Raw genomic sequence first — 7,304 nt, forward strand, 5'->3', positions numbered from 1 at the left:
GGGGAGGATTAAGAGAAATATTGAATGACTACCCAGGCATGGAACGAGTTAGGGATTCTGTGGAAAAACTAGTATATGATCATGTAATTAAAGTCTGCATTGTAATGATCCTACTCAAGAGGTTGGAGCTGAGGACAGGCTTAATTTTGGTGCTTCCAACATTTGAAGCACTTGACTTTGAGTGTCAGTGTACTTTTAAAGTAGATTTTTAAATGTAATTCCACAAGTAAAGAGGCAGAAAACCTTAATGCATAGACAACAGGGAGCTGACTGACTCTGCTGTCTTACAGAGGTAAACACAATAGCTAGCATGTAGCCTTGTTTAAGAAAGGAAAACAGAGGAGGGAAGATATATCAGCAATGATTTCCAGCTATGGAAAGCTAAGGGTTGCTGATGGCTCCCAAATTAGCTTGAAAGAGATTGTTTAGCTTCAAGAGATGTTCAACGTTTAAGCATTTTGTGGCCAGAAAACATGCACATCTATAAATGAGAGTATTTCATTGCAAATACGAAATTCGTCATGGCTTAGCCATGTATTTGCAATTTTGTATGTGAAAAGAGTTGCATGTGCATTGTGAGTGTAAAGGCATGAAATTGCCGTGGGATGCACATTATTAGGCACAAAAGCAAGGCTTATGTCTGTCAGCAAGGGAGACAAGGGAGAACAGCTCCCAGGAACGGGGAGGGGGAGATGGGTACAAGGGGGTAAGGGGATCTGCAGAGCTGACAAAGCTCTCAAAAAAAAACCCAGGAAAAAAGGCTGAAAAGAGGCAAGACATGAACAATCCTGGAAGTTCTGCTGAATTGGACAGAAAGTGAGCAAATTTAATTCAGTTTCTCATTTTGGAAATGCTAGAATATTTTGTTTGGATACATCTTACCTCTTTGTTTTGAAAGACTTTTTTGCTTTCATGTGGTGCCAAAAAAGAATTTCAGAGCTCATATTTTACAGGACATTTGGATACAATAGCTGGAGTAGGACTGAGGTACCACAGACACGAGAGACAACAGCAGCCAACGATGCTGCCACAGAAACTAGACTGTGCTTGAGGCACAAAGTGTTGGGTAATAACAGAGTTGGGCTGTCCTGGGCCCTCACTGCTCCACTGTCCACAGGCTGCCGAGTGCTGTAGGATCAGCTCCAGGAGAAGAAGGTTTCGCTCCTCTCCTGGATCACTCAGGAAGAGGAGGAGACCATAAGAGAGGAATGAAGGTGCGGAGGGAGCCTGCTCCCCTTTGGCAGCAGGACCTGGAGGAGCTGGGTCAGGCCCCGTGTCTCTCTGCCTTACCCCAGGCGTGTCCCCACCAGCCATGGCCGTGCTCGCTGCACAGGGATGTGCAAAGATCAGGGCACAGGCAGCCGAGACCGTGGCTGGCAGAGCAGGCTGCACGGCTCCACAGACTCTGCAGCGATGCAGACAGGTTTTGTTCATTAAACTCACATTACCATTCTCTGAGGAGCCTGACCTTTATTCCTCAAATCAAATGTCAACGATGTTTAGCAAGAGACCAGCCTTGCTGAGCTGCAGGGAGTTACCGCTCCATGTGAGGTGGCAGGACACGGGTGAGTGCCAAAGGACACGGGCCCCCGTCTCCAGGAGCTTCTCGGTCTGGCTCACTGGCCCCACGTGCAATGCTCATCAACCACCACCACCTGTGTCTGCAGGGAAAGAGCTTGATCCCAAGGGAGAAGGGTAGAGGCAGTTATCCCTGAAGAGCTGAGAGAGTGATGGGGTGCCCTGGAAGATCTGGGCATAGCCACATGGTCCATCTGATCACCTCCCCCATGCCTCTGCTTTATGCTTCTAATATTTTAATTTGAACCCTGTCGCAGCAGGAGCCTTGGAAGAAGCCACATCTCTGAAGATGTGCTAGGACAGGGGCTGTTTTGGCACAGCTGGATGAGCAGCTGCCAGGGGAATGATGGCCCACCCAGGAGGCACGTGCACCACACGTCCCCAGGCAGAAAATCACTGGAGAAGGTCAGGAAATCTTCGACAGCTCTCATGCGTGCCTTGCTCCCTGCACACACCTGGATGTCTCCCCTGTGAGAGCAGTCCCCTGAGAAGGTGACATTCCTGTTAGGCTTTTGGCTGAAAATACCCACATTTTTATTTGTCTCACAGAAAGTCCAAAGTTTCCAAGCCCAGCAGATGCCTCCACAGACAGTGTCTGTAGTCACCAGCTTTATTTTCTGTTGAAAAGCTCTTTCAACAGGAAATTCCTGCCTGGCCTGAGCCCTAAGATGACAGCTCTTTTTTGAGGTGGATTCTCTCCTTTCTGAGAATGGCAACACCACCATGGCTGGGACAGGATGAATGTGGCCATGCTATGGGAGCCTGAACAGGAACCACAACTGGCATCTCTTCTCAGGTGGTTTGCTCACCAAACACGGTCACTTCAGCACATCCCCATGGGTCTCTCTCTTTCCTTAGCTTCTGCAGGCTCTCCAAACCCCGGGGCTTGGCCCTGGGCTGCATTCAGCACTCAGCAGAGCTCAGTCGTGCTAGTAGTGAAACAAGTTTGAAAACTCAGTGAAATGGAGAATTAAACCCTGATCTTCCTGAAGTGGAGGGCATCACCCTGCAAGTCTTCTGGAGGCACTTTCCTGCCTTATTACCTTTATATCCGACGTCTCGCAGGTGGCCAAAGCGGAGCTGTCACCCAGGGCACAGGGGCTGCTTCCCACACCTCTCCGTGAGTTAGCCAAATGAAAGGAAAGTCTGGTTGCTGTTCTTACATGGTCGGGTCTGGAAAATCACAGGATGACTGAGTACCTTTTCTAATCTGACAGTGCTCACCATGAGATGTTCAGGAAGCAGAGGGGGAGAAAACAGCCCAGTTCCAAGCCCTGCCTTCATCCAGCACCCGTGATGCTCCTCCTGCCAGCGCTGCCTGTCATGGGATGCCTCATCCCCCCGATCCGCACTGTTCTAATCACATTCCTTTTATGTAAGGTTTATATATTTACAGCCTTAACTCTGAGCTGAACAAAGTTTTTTCTATAGGAGTATACTTGTCAGTCCATCTGTCATGGTAACAATTCCCCATCTCCGGGCTGTCAGAGAGCCTCAATAAGCTGTGCACTTGCAGATTTATGTGTTGGTAATAACACAGTAACATGGCGCAGACTGCAAAATGTAATTTCCTGCAGAAAAGTACAATGTGACCTATTCCATCTCCCTACCTGTTGGTAATGTTTATAGACTGGCTGTCACCATGTTGTCTAGGCAGAAAGGGTCCAGTCTGTGTCACTGATAGGCTCTAAGATATCTTGAAATTTGCACTGAGTCCTGAATGAGCCCTTGCCTTTGTTCTCCCTGTTCCTCTTTCAGACCGACGTGTCAACAGTGCATCCCAGGAGTGAAGGCCAACAGCACCGTGGGCTGTTCCAACAGGAGCGTGGCCAGCAAATCATGGGAGGTGGCTATTGCCTTGTACTTGGTACTTACTAGACCATATCTAAAATACCGTGTGTAGTTTTAGCCCCCCCAGTAATGGATATTGATGAACTGGAGGGCGTTCAGTAGAGGGTCACCAAAATGGTCATGGAGCTGGAGCGCTTGCCCTGGTGAGAGGAAGGAATGGGAATGTTCAGCCTGGGAAGGCTCTGGGGGCACGTCCTAGCAGTTTGTCAGTGCCTTTAAGAAGGTCCTCAGGAAGACAGAGCCAGGTATGTCACAGTAGTGCATGGTGCAAAAACAAGAGACAGTGGACATCAATTGAAACAAGATTGGTTCAGAATGGACATACAGAAAACTTTCTCCCAATTAGGATGGTTAAGCAAAGAAAAGGGCTGCCCAGAGAGGCCTGGTCTGATTTCATTGCTGATGTTGGAAGACCTCCTGAGGTCCCCCCCAAACTGGGTGATTCTGTGATTCCGTGATTATAGTTAGTGAGCATTGCTTCCTGATGTGACTGAGAGTGTCAGGCAGACCATCTCAGCCTGCTTAGCTGGATCAACACGGGCCTGTAAAAGTCAGGCCCGTGCCAAAGGCTTCTTCTGTTTCCACAGACTGAAAACAGATGGCTGCCACAAGCTGCTTCTTCTGTATGCATCCAAAATGGCTGTCGTACAGCAGTGGAAAAAAAAAACACATGGAAATGTGACCAAGGTAACATATGTGATTCAGGCATGACAGCATCTTTGTGTCAAAACAGACCAGTGTACGATCTAGCAAAAATGCAGACCTTAAGTCGTGGCTCTGCCAAAGGTACTAATCCAGTCTAGCTGCTGTTCTGCAGAACAACTCCAGCATCCAAAGGAAAATGGACTGCAAGCTCCTTGGAGACGTACAGTAAAGACATTATCGTGCTGGTAATGGCGTTGTGCAAGACCAGTACAGCTCAGGATTCAGGGCCAAGTAAAGACTGAGGCATCACCAGTTAAGCAAATCACAGCTTGAGAGACAGTAAATACAGTTCCTGAGACATCCCCTGTGTACGGTATATTTAGGGCGATTTTCCAGGGTATGCGCTGTACGCATGCAGCATTACAGGATTTGGCTCCAGAAGCTCCGGCCATTAACGTGGACAGAGCAGATGGGAACAGCTTCACTTAGCCTAAGACATTAGCGAGCCGGGAGTGCTGGGCACCGGGGACCCCCAACAAGAGGCAGGACGGCCTCCAGACACAGGCAGGACTTTACCACAATAACAGATAAGGCCATAGCCCACTGCAGTCGTGGGTTGCATGTTGAGTGCAGGCTGTCCATTTCAGAGGCTGGTCAGGACAGGGACTGATGGTTTCCTTGTGGCTGTGTAAACGTGTGTGTATACGTATGCACAGTTTCTACGTGCCTATGGGTGTGCCTAGCTGCACATGGTGCATGCGGTTGTAGGCACGTCAAGGTGAGTGGCCGTGCAGGCTTTGTGCACACAAGGCTATGGGAACCATCTGAGAACTACTTCTCTTACAACCATGGCTACACATGATGCAGTAAAAGAAGCAAAAGAAGCCTGGCTTCTTTCTTTCTTGCAGCATCAAGGTGTAGCCCATCATAGGAGGAGAAATGGGATCTCAAATGAAGATTACAGGCAGCTACTAGGTGAGAGTCACCTCTTTCGGGCACATAGTTGTGAGAAAGCTCATGACTGGGTGGCTGCAAAAGTGTGGTTGCAGCAATAAAAAAACATCCTGCAGTTCCCTGCACGTTGCAGGTTCACGTGGAATGACCTTTTTCCTCAGTGAGAGGAAAGACTGAGACCCAAATTCCAACAGTTCCAGTTCCCTGTTGCCCCAGCACAAGTGTTGGGGAAGCACAGGAAACAGGAAACAAGCAGAGGGATGAACTGGACTGAGAGGACATCCCATGCTGCAGACCTCCCCAGATAATGCTTTCTTACCCAGCAGGGAGGTCTCGTACGGCATGGCGTGCATGACTGCACACACATCTGGAGCATGGCTGGGAAGCTCAGGCTTGGCTGGCCAGAGCCCAAGGCTTCCCAGACTGGCTCTGCTTTCTGCCTGCAAGCTCCTGTCATGTGGCAGGTCCTTCTGATTGATGATCGAGGCATTTTAGTTTTCTTCGCAGAAATCGTGGTTGGGAGTTTGATTTGTTTACTGTGCATTGAGAAGACTCTTGGTCTTGTCACTGGTAAACAAGATATCAGGCAAGATTGGCCAAATATGCACCCCTAGAATAGACCCTCCTTAGTGCTTCCTCAGCAGAGCTGAAGAGGTCTGGTTCGTCTTCAGTGCTAGCAGGAGAAACCAGATGCAGGCAGGGTGGGAACTCAGCTCCAGAGCAGCTCAGCAGCAAGCCTTCCTCATACTAGGCTATGTAAAAACGTAACACTGCAAAACATGGTTCCCCACTGGCACCCTCCAACCCCTGATACTGTGACACAAGTCTAATCAAAGCATTTTCATTCAGATGGGTTTGAAACAAAACTCAGGTTTGGGATATCTCTTTTTAAGCTAAACAGTGCTGCTGTGTTTTTCCACCTATGTGTCTGCCTGCTGAAGAAAATATGCATTTTCTGTCAAAAGCCAAAACTCACAAACTGAACATCTCTACACGGATGCATTTCCAACACAGCATCTTCAGGGCTGCGGCTGGTTCCTTCCTCTCCCACCTAAAAAACTCCCCAATGACTTCAATCTCCCTCCTCCCTATGAGAGGGAACATGTTACATCTCAATGGCTACAGTCAACCAGAGAGATCGGTGGTGAAAGGTGACCAAGAGCACGAGGCAGCACAAGGGACAGCCCTCTGTCTGCACTCCTCTAGGATTTTAATAGTGTAAATGGCTGAGGATCTGGACCTACTGTGTGAGCAGAGTGTCTCTTCACTTCTATTTCCAGATGAGACACAAGATCCCCACAGAGCAGAGCACAGCTGAGTGATGGGAACACAACCCTGTGGATCCCCTGCCAATGTCTGCACTGTTAGGTTTGATGGGACAGACTGGCAGGAGAAAGAGATAAAGAAAAGCAGAGGCCGAGCTAACACTGCGTGTGAGGAATAATTGCAACATTGATGGCTGTTGATCCTCAAAAAGGCAGAAGCTGGAACAGGGGTTATGAGAAAGGGAGAAATAATCACCTCAGCCCTTTGGCTGATTTCCCAATAGGTCCTGTAGATGCATGTTCAGTTTTAGAGCATTAGTAGAAATGGTAGTGGATGTGCACTCTTCAGACAAACTCTACCTTGATAAAGAAGTGAACAAATACCGTTATCTGGGGAATAAATCTCCTCCACATGTTCTGGAACAGAAAATCTTTTCTTGTCCTTTGGCCAACCAAGTTTCACCATCTCTTGCCATGTATGGTTCATCATTTCCTCTCAGCACCCGAAGCAAAAGGTCTGTAGGCAGAGGAGTGTGATTGTTCCCTGTGGCAAGACCTGTTGGAGCCCAAGCCTTGTAAGGCTGAGCTGAGATGTCTGGGAGTGGGTAACCTTCCAGTGCGAATCTGTTGCTCGTGATGGGATCAATAGACCCTGGAGGTTGCCAAGGACCAGAATTCTGGATGACTCAGCAGGTGAAACAGATGCCAAATGCGACAAGGGCAATGGCATTAAATGCTTGGTAGGTCCAGGAGAGCTCTGAGTGGAGGTCCCAGCCCCACTCAGGCTCCACAGCTCTGGATGCTCAGATTGAGGAACTGAAGGCTAGATCTTCATCCAGCTCGTGTCTTCCATTCACCTCTTCTTTCCAGGGAATGGCCACAAGAGGGGAGGAATTGGCCACTTCTCAAGACAAGTTGAACCCTCACTTTTAAAAAATTGCACCTTCTACAACTCTTGCTTCACAACCTGGATGCTAAATTAGACCTTTTTCTGTGCAACTGAAGAGCCCT

This window comes from Chlamydotis macqueenii, chromosome 17, assembly GCF_036417535.1.
Source record: "Chlamydotis macqueenii isolate bChlMac1 chromosome 17, bChlMac1.mat, whole genome shotgun sequence".
In the NCBI taxonomy this organism is placed as follows: Eukaryota; Metazoa; Chordata; class Aves; order Otidiformes; family Otididae; genus Chlamydotis; species Chlamydotis macqueenii.